This window comes from Canis aureus, chromosome 35, assembly GCF_053574225.1.
Source record: "Canis aureus isolate CA01 chromosome 35, VMU_Caureus_v.1.0, whole genome shotgun sequence".
NCBI lineage: Eukaryota > Metazoa > Chordata > Mammalia > Carnivora > Canidae > Canis > Canis aureus.
In genome coordinates this window covers 20,384,354-20,393,665 of record NC_135645.1, presented here as the reverse complement: position 1 = coordinate 20,393,665, position 9,312 = coordinate 20,384,354, and positions in this window count along the sequence as shown.

Sequence of the window (9,312 nt, the reverse complement as noted above, 5' to 3'; positions counted from 1 at the left end):
GTCAAATGCTTTCTCTGCATCCAATGAGAGGATCATATGGTTCTTGGTTTTTCTCTTGCTGATATGATGAATCACATTGATTGTTTTACGGGTGTTGAACCAGCCTTGTGTCCCAGGGATAAATCCTACTTGGTCATGGTGAATAATTTTCTTAATATATTGTTGGATCCTATTGGCCAGTATCTTGTTGAGAATTTTTGCATCCATGTTCATCAGGGATATTGGTCTGTAATTCTCCTTTTTGGTGGGGTCTTTGTCTGGTTTTGGAATTAAGGTGATGCTGGCCTCATAGAACAAATTTGGAAGTACTCCATCTCTTTCTATCTTTCCAAACAGCTTTAGGAGAATAGGTATGGTTTCTTCTTTAAAGGTTTGATAGAATTCCCCTGGGAAGCCATCTGGCCCTGGACTCTTGTGTCTTGGGAGGTTTTTGATGACTGCTTCAATTTCCTCCCTGGTTATTGGCCTGTTCAGGTTTTCTATTTCTTCCTGTTCCAGTTTTGGTAGTTTGTGGCTTTCCAGGAATACGTCCATTTCTTCTAGATTGCCTAATTTATTGGCATATAGCTGTTCATAATAGGTTTTTAAAATCGTTTGTATTTCCTTGGTGTTGGTAGTGATCTCTCCTTTCTCATTCATTATTTTATTAATTTGAGTCTTCTCTCTCTTCTTTTTAATAAGGCTGGCTAATGGTTTATCTATCTTATTAATTCTTTCAAAGAACCAACTCCTGGTTCTGTTGATCTGTTCCACAGTTCTTCTGGTCTCGATTTTGTTGAGTTCTGCTCGAATCTTTATTAACTCTCTTCTTCTGCTGGGTGTAGGATCTATTTGCTGTTTTTTCTCTAGCTCCTTTATGTGTAAGGTTAGCTTTTGTATTTGAGTTCTTTCCAGTTTTTGAATGGATGCTTGTATTGCGATGTATTTCCCCCTTAGGACTGCTTTTGCTGCATCCCAAAGATTTCGGATGGTTGTATCTTCATTCTCATTAGTTTCCATGAATCTTTTTAATTCTTCCTTAATTTCCTGGTTGACCCTTTCATCTTTTAGCAGGATGGTCCTTAACCTCCACGTGTTTGAGGTCCTTCCAAACTTCTTGTTGTGATTTAGTTCTAATTTCAAGGCATTATGGTCTGAGAATATGCAGGGGATGATCCCAATCTTTTGGTATCGGTTCAGACCCGATTTGTGACCCAACATGTGGTCTATTTTGGAGAAAGTTCCATGTGCACTTGAGAAGAATGTGTATTCAGTTGAGTTTGGATGTAAAGTTCTGTAGATATCTGTGAAATCCATCTGGTCCAGTGTATTTTTTAAAGCTCTCGTTTCTTTGGAGATGTTGTGCTTAGAAGACCTATCTAGAATAGAAAGAGCTAGATTGAAGTCACCAAGTATAAGTGTATTATTATCTAAGTATTTCTTCACTTTGGTTAATAATTGATTTATATATTTGGCAGCTCCCACATTCGGGGCATATAAATTGAGGATTGTTAAGTCCTCTTGTTGAATAGATCCTTTACGTATGATATAGTGTCCCTCTTCATCTCTCACTACAGTCTTTGGGGTAAATTTTAGTTTATCTGATATAAGGATGGCTACCCCTGCTTTCTTTTGAGGACCATTCGAACGGTAAATGGTTCTCCAACCTTTTATTTTCAGGCTGTAGGTGTCCTTCTGTCTAAAATGAGTCTCTTGTAGACAGCAAATAGATGGGTCCTGCTTTTTTATCCAGTCTGAAACCCTGCGCCTTTTGATGGGGTCATTAAGCCCGTTCACATTCAGAGTTACTATTGAGAGATATGAATTTAGTGTCATCATGATATCTATTCAGTCCTTGTTTTTGTGGAATGTTCCACTGAACTTCTTCTTAAAGGGGAATTTTAAGAGTCCCCCTTAAAATTTCTTGCAGAGCTGGTTTGGAGGTCACATATTCTTTCAGTTGCTGCCTGTCTTGGAAGCTCTTTATCTCTCCTTCCATTTTGAATGAGAGCCTTTTTGGATAAAGTATTCTTGGTTGCATGTTCTTCTTATGTAGGACCCTGAATATATCCTGCCAGCCCCTTCTGGCCTGCCAGGTCTCTGTGGAGAGGTCTGCTGTTACCCCAGTACTCCTCCCCATAAAAGTCAGGGATTTCTGGTCTCTTGCTGCTTTAAGGATCTTCTCTTTATCTTTGGAATTTGCAAGCTTCACAATTAAATGTCGAGGTGTTGAACGGTTTTTATTGATTTTAGGGGGAGATCTCTCTATTTCCTGGATCTGAATGCCCGTTTCCCTTCCCAGATTAGGAAAGTTTTCAGCTAGGATTTGTTCAAATACATATTCTGGCCCTCTGGCCCTTTCGGCGCCCTCGGGAACACCAATTAAACGTAGGTTTTTCTTCCTCAGGCCGTCGTTTATTTCCCTTAATCTATCTTCAAGGTCTTTTAATTGTTCCCGCCCCGCAGCCCCCTCCGCACGGAGCCTCTTCCTCTGCCCGAGCCCCCCCGAGCTGCTCCCCCCCGCAGCCCCCTCCGCGGAGCCGCCCCCGAGCCCCCCGAGCTGCTCCCCCCGCAGCCCCCTCCGCGGAGCCGCCCCCGAGCCCCCCGAGCTGCTCCGGGTCCCCCGTGCGCGCTGCAGCCCTTAGGGAGCTCGGCGCACTCTCCCGGGGCGCAGGTGTCTGTTACTGTCCCCGGGAGCCCGAGGGCATCCCCGCCCTCCTGGTCCTGCTCCAACTCCCCGCGAGCCCCTTTCCCCCGGGAAGGTCGGTGCAGCTCCTGCGTCTCCGGGACGGGGCTCTCCTGTCCTGGGGACCCTCGCCCCGGCCTCAGCCCGGCTCCTCGCGGCCCCTCCCCCTCGGAGGCCTTTGGTGTCTTTATTTCTTTGTCCCCGTCCTCCTACCTGATAGAAGCGCGACCTCTTCTCCCCGTAGCGTTCCAGCTGGTCTCTCTTTAAGTCTCAGGCCGAATTCGTAGATCTTCAGGATAATTGGAAGGTTTTCTAGGTAATTTGGTGGAGACAGGTGACTTGGGGACCCTCCTCTCCCGCCATCTTCCCCTCCTCCGAATTTTCCTATTTAATATTCACAGTGGCCCTAGGAGAAAAGATCTATTTTGACGTCATTCTTGAATGAAGGGCCTGGAGCTTACAGATGTTAAGTAAGTTGCCCAAAGTCACATAATTTGTAAAAGGCAGAAAGCACATCTGTCTTATGTCCAGAGACTGAAATCTTCCACACAGAGCTTTTCACTGGCCAATGTTCTAGAAAGATTGGCTTCACTAGGAGAGAAGCCATAATACGTGGCCTTCCCATTCTGAGACTACTTGATTCTAACAAAATAAAAATATATTACCTAGGAAGCATAAAACTGTACAGAAAGCAGACATCAGAGAGAGTGGAAAAAAGGACAGGTAAAATTTAATGAGGGAGGAAAAAGTCTGGAAAGATCCAAAGTAAAAGGCACTGGTCCAGGAAAAATACATTCCTGGCTGAGTGTAGGCAGGGGGTGTTTCCTGAGGGTTGTGAACATTTGAGAGCAAAATGAAGGGAGAGTAGGAAGCAGCAAAGACACTAGACATACAAAAATACTCCCTGCCCAGAGCAGAGACATCGTTTGGAGATCTGGAGTCAGAATCCAAACACTGCCTTTTGTTGATTCTCAGAACTAAGGGAAACAAGGCAGGAATATCATCTCCCTATCAAGTGTCCAGGGATCTTCAATGAGCTTATTTTTATTATTTTTCTTATAAGTAATTAATTAGAGCCCATTGATTACAAAAAGCAGTAGCAGAAAGATGCTACTCAGAATCAAATGGACAAATGGACCATTTTCAAGCACTCGTTCATTCACGCATATGTGTATTCATTTAACAAATATTTACTGAGTGCCTACTATTTGCTAAGTACTTTTTTTGGCACTGGGAATACAACAGAATAAAAAGTAGTCCCCACTTGCATTCCCTCCCCCCCCTCCACACTGAAAATAATTCCTTCCCTTCACTGAATGTATTCCCTGGAGCAGAAAAGCATGTGCAAAAAACCAAGCTGCACATGTAAAATGCAAAGTGCATTAAATAAAAGTGCTAAGGAGAAAAACAAAACAAAGAAAAAGAACAGGAAGTGAGCATGTATGGAGAATTGTTGAAAATTTTAACAGAATTTCAATTAAATATTCAAACTAAAAAGGAAAGAGGGAGATGGTTTAGAAAATGGATGTGTTGGGGCGCCTGGATGGCTCAGCGGCCCCTGCCTTCAGCCCAGGGCGTGATCCTGGAGTCCTGGGGTTTGAGTCCCACATCGGGTTCCTGGCAGGGAGCCTGCTTCTGCCTCTGCCTGTGTCTCTGCCTCTCTCTCTCTCTGTGTTTCTCATGAATAAATAAAAATAAAATAAAGGGCTGTGTTACCCCTGGGTGGCTAAGTTGGTGAGGTGACTCTTGATCTCAGCTCAGTCTTGATCTCAGGGTCATGAGTTCAAGCCCCACATTGGAATCCATAATGGACCTACTCAAAAAAGAGCAGGGGTGTGGGGGGAGATTGTGTTGAAGTCCATGTGGTTTTAAAGCTCATGCTTATGAATCACAAATACTGTGAATGATTTTGTGACAAAGTGAAAAGGACAATGGGAAAATCACTTCCCTTATTTTTTTCAAACATTTCATTTATTTGAGAAAAAGAGTGTGTACGAGTGGGGTAAAGGGAGAGGGGCAGAGAGAGGAGGGGAGGAACATACTCCCCTTCACGCCCACTGAGTTCAGAGCCCAACTCAACATGGGGCTCCATCCTAGGGCGCTGAGATCATGACCTGAGCTGAAGGCAGATGCTTAACCAACTCAACCACCCAGGCATCCCTCATTTCCCTTATTTTATCCACATTTCCTCATCTTAAAATGGGGATGCTAGCCCTCAAGGCAACATAGGTGTGTATATATCTCAAATGGACATGGCCTTCAAAATATAAAACAATAGCTACCTATTACTTCACTTTAGTACAAAAAATAATTTATATTTTTGACAATGCCCTCTAAATCTCTGAATATAGACACACATATAGATATTTGACTATATATGTCCATATATTTACTTTGAATCTCTGAATATATAAGTATATATACACACTCACACATGCACACAAGTACACGCACACATTGTATCCCTCCCATCTCAGAGCTCACAGAATCCCCCTGGTACAAATAGTCTGACAAGGAACAGGCAAATGTGTGGTGAACTAGAGGGGTCCTTTGAGGCTTCCTGGAGCCTCTCAGAGACCAAGAGCAACACGTCCCTTCCCCACTCCAGTCTTCTTGGATTACTGAGCACTTTGCAGAGCTTTTTTTAATCGCCTCCTGAAATGCGGGTTTCCTTCCTCCATCCAAGATACTCAACAAAATGGAACTTGTCAACTGTGCTTATAGTAATAAATCTCCTTCCCAGCATTTCTCCTGACATTCTAATGCCTTCCTGAACATAATAAAAAGGTCATTTTCCACCTGAATTCATCTTCTCCAAGCTACCTTATATTTCTGCAAATCCAAGTTTCAACAAGTTTGATTTCATTTCTTCTACAGTATTTTATTTGCTTTAACCAAGCTAAAAATCCCAACTGCAACTGCAACCCTGCGATCTCCTCTAATTGCCTGAGTGGGGATTCTATTTTATTGGCTGACTGGGTAATGTACAGGCATTGTGAAAGCTCAACCGTTCCTTTTGCTTGAAGTGGCAGAGAATTAAATGCTCCCTTTCAGATATTGTCCAAGGATTTCTTATGATGTCGTTTCCCCCATCAGTTCTGTAACTTTCTATGTATCAGTTATGCCTTGATCAGTAGTCTCACCCACACATAACACAATCTCCCGGAACCACTCAGAGATGAGCAGGCCTCTCACTTTGTGCAACCAATTCGGGCCGTTTTGTCAGGTATTTCACAAGGCTGTCTCCAGTTGTGAGAGGAGCCATTCAAGCTGCAACCTTCCAAGAGTCACCTATTCCTGGTTCCGGAGAATTCCTTTGGGTAACGGTAGTTGCATTTATCCTTGGGAGGTTCAGGTATCCCTTTAAGTGGGATCATCATGGGTAGACAGTATTATCTGGAAAATAAATCCATCTGTAATGGGGGGTTATAAGGTTAAGTGGGGCTACTGGGAGCATTGCCAGGCAAAATTTTGGGAAAACCTCGGACTTCTTTGGGAAAACCTGCCCATGATAATGACAAGAACCACACAGTAGGGACGCCTGGGGGGCTCAGAGGTGGAGCACCTGCAGTTGTTCGGTTCAGGTCATGACCCCAGGGTCGAGGGATGAGTCCTGCATCTGGGCTCCCTGCAGGGAGCCTGCTTCTCCCTCTGCCTGTGTCTCTGCCTCTCTCTTTACTTATTTATTCTCATGAATAAATATTTATTTATTATTCATTCATTCATTCATTCATTCATTCATTCTCATGGATAAATAAATAAAATCTAAAAAAAAAATAATAATAAAAGAACCACAGGGTACTTGCGTATTCTGTTCAACGCCCGCGGGGCGGGGGGGGGGCATTCCTCCGTGGAGGCCAGTCCCCCCACTTCGGGGCAGGAGTCAGGACAGCTCGTCACCGTCACCGACAGCAGGCGCGGTGGCCCTTCCCGCGGGGGTAGGACCCCGGGGCGCCCCCCGCCCGGGGCGCGGACAGGACTCCCTCCGCGGCTTCAGGCCCAGGATCGCAGCGCCCGGCCAGGCTCCAGCTGCAGCGACGCGCCCTCGGGGCCGCAGCGGGTGTGCGAGGCGGCGCGGGGGGGGGGGGGGGGGGGGGGGGCGGGGGGAGCAGGTCAGCTTCCCGGCCTCGCGGGCTGCGCTCCACACCAGCTCGGCTCTGCAGGAAGGGCGGGGGGGCGGCGAGGGCCGGAGGCGCAGGGGGGAGCCCGACGAAAGCATCGCTCTTTTCCTTGTTCTTTCCTTCTTTTTTTTCCTCCCTACCTTTATTGTATTTCATTTCTTTTTTGCTTTTTAAGATTTATTTATTTATTCATGATAGACACACAGAGAGAGAGGGAGAGGCGGAGACACAGGCAGAGGGAGGAGCAGGCTCCACGCGGGGAGCCCCACGCGGGACTCGATCCCCGGTCTCCAGGGTCACGCCCTGGGCTGAAGGCGGCGCTAACCGCTGAGCAACCCGGGGATCCCCTATTTCATTTCATTTATTTTATTTTATTTTATTTTATTTTATTTTATTTTATTTTATTTATTTTATTATTTTATTTTATTTATTTTATTATTTCATTTTATTTTATTTATTTTATCTTTATTTTATTTTACTTTATTTATTTTATTATTTATTTTATTTTATTTTACTTATTTTATTTATATTTTATATTTCATTTTATTTATATTTTATTTTATTTAATTAATTAATTTATTTTTTATTTTATTTTATTTATTTTATTATTTCATTTTATTTATATTTTATTTCATTTTATTTTATTTTTTATTTTACTTTATTTTATTTATTTTATTATTTCATTTTATTTATTTTAATTTTACTTTATTTTATTTATTTTATTATTTCATTTTATTTATATTTTATTTTATTTCATTTTATTTTTATTTTATTTTATTTTTTATTTTACTTTGTTTTATGTATTTTATTATTTCATTTTATTTATATTTTATTTCATTTTATTTTTATTTTTATTTTTTATTTTACTTTATTTTATTTATGTTATTTCATTTTATTTATTTTATTTTTTACTTTACTTATTTTATTATTTCATTTTATTTATTTTATTATTTCATTTCATTTATATTTTATTTATTTTATTTATATTTTATATTTTATTTTATTTGTTTTGTTTTGTTTTGTTTTGTTTTTTACTACCAAGTGCAAAAGCAAATCATCCGCCACTGCTGGTTCGGGGAACATCCGTTATTTAATGAAAACAAGAGAGCAGTTTTTTTTTTTTACCCCTTCTTATTCTTTGTAATCAATGCAGTAGCACTGCTTCTCTCTCTACCTTCTCGTTCTTCTGCCCCAATTTATTCTCTCACTTGCCACCCTCACTGCACCCCTAGCATAATTCCCTGGTCTTTTGGATTAATTGAACGACTGTCTATCAGTTTTTAAGTCCTGGGCATCAGGTTTTTATCTGCATAAAGGCCTTCAGAGGAAGCTATTCCATTCATGCCTTGCACTCCCCATGTTCCAGTCCTTTCTAGTCCAAGGGTTTCATTATTAAGTGAGCTGTGTCCCTCCCTCCACCCCCTGGGTCCCCCGCGGGAACACACATTTTCATTCCAGGCCCCTTGCATTCCAACCCCTTGCTGGGTTGCTTGCTGTTTTGCCCTCGGGCTCTCCAAGCACATCAAAGAAGTTTGCTTTGACTGTCCTTAGACCCAGGTGGTGCCTAGCGGTGGGGCTGCTCGGCAGTCTGGGAATCCAGCACCTCTTCACTTTTTTTTTTTTTTTCCTGAAGGCTGTTTTAGTTCCTAATAACAAAAACAGTAGAAATACTTAGACAAAACTGGAAAGTAGGATAATTTGCCTTGTCCTGTGCACTCCCAATACGATCCTTTTCTCTCTCCTCCCCTCCTTGTCCTCCTCTACTCCCCCTCTCCATCAGCACCGCAGCTGCTGGCATCCGGAAAGTTCATTCAAAATCCAGGACTCACATATGAGAAAAGAGCTGGTAACTATCACTTCAGCTGTGCTGTAAAGTAGCACAACATTCAACCAAGAAACATGCGTTGAACACTTCCTAGGTGCCAGACACTGGGAAGTGGTCCAAGGACTGCAAAGTTAAGTGTGCTGCTTGCTTTCTTTTTTTTCTTCATCACTCTCTCTCCTCCTGCCACGCTCCTAGCTCTCCTACCTCCCCTATCGTTACCATCAAAAACATTATCTTGTATAATATTCATCAGCCCTTAATGTATGGCAGATACACGGGTAGGAGCCTTACATGCATTTTCTCTTTTAATTATTATGAGGACTTTTATGATGGAGCATTTCATTTTATAGGTGAGAAAACTTGAGATTAAAGAAGCTGAGTGGCTTCCTCAAGCTCATATATATAGTGTGTGCTGGTGCAGGGGTTTGTAAACCAGACAGTCTGACTCCAGACTTGTGGTACATCACTTCTAAGGAGTCACTGTTTCAGTGGAGGAGCCAGACTTACAAACAGATAAATATAATTCAAAGAGGTGAGTGCTAGCATTGTAGGAATACAGAAGCAGCATGACTAACACCGCCCAGGTGGCTCCGGGAAGGCTTAAAAGCCAACTTGACTTGTGAGGTGGGTCTTGAAACAGGAGTAGGAGTATCCCAGGAAAACAAAGGGACGGGATGGTTGGTGCACTTTGGGCTGAAGAA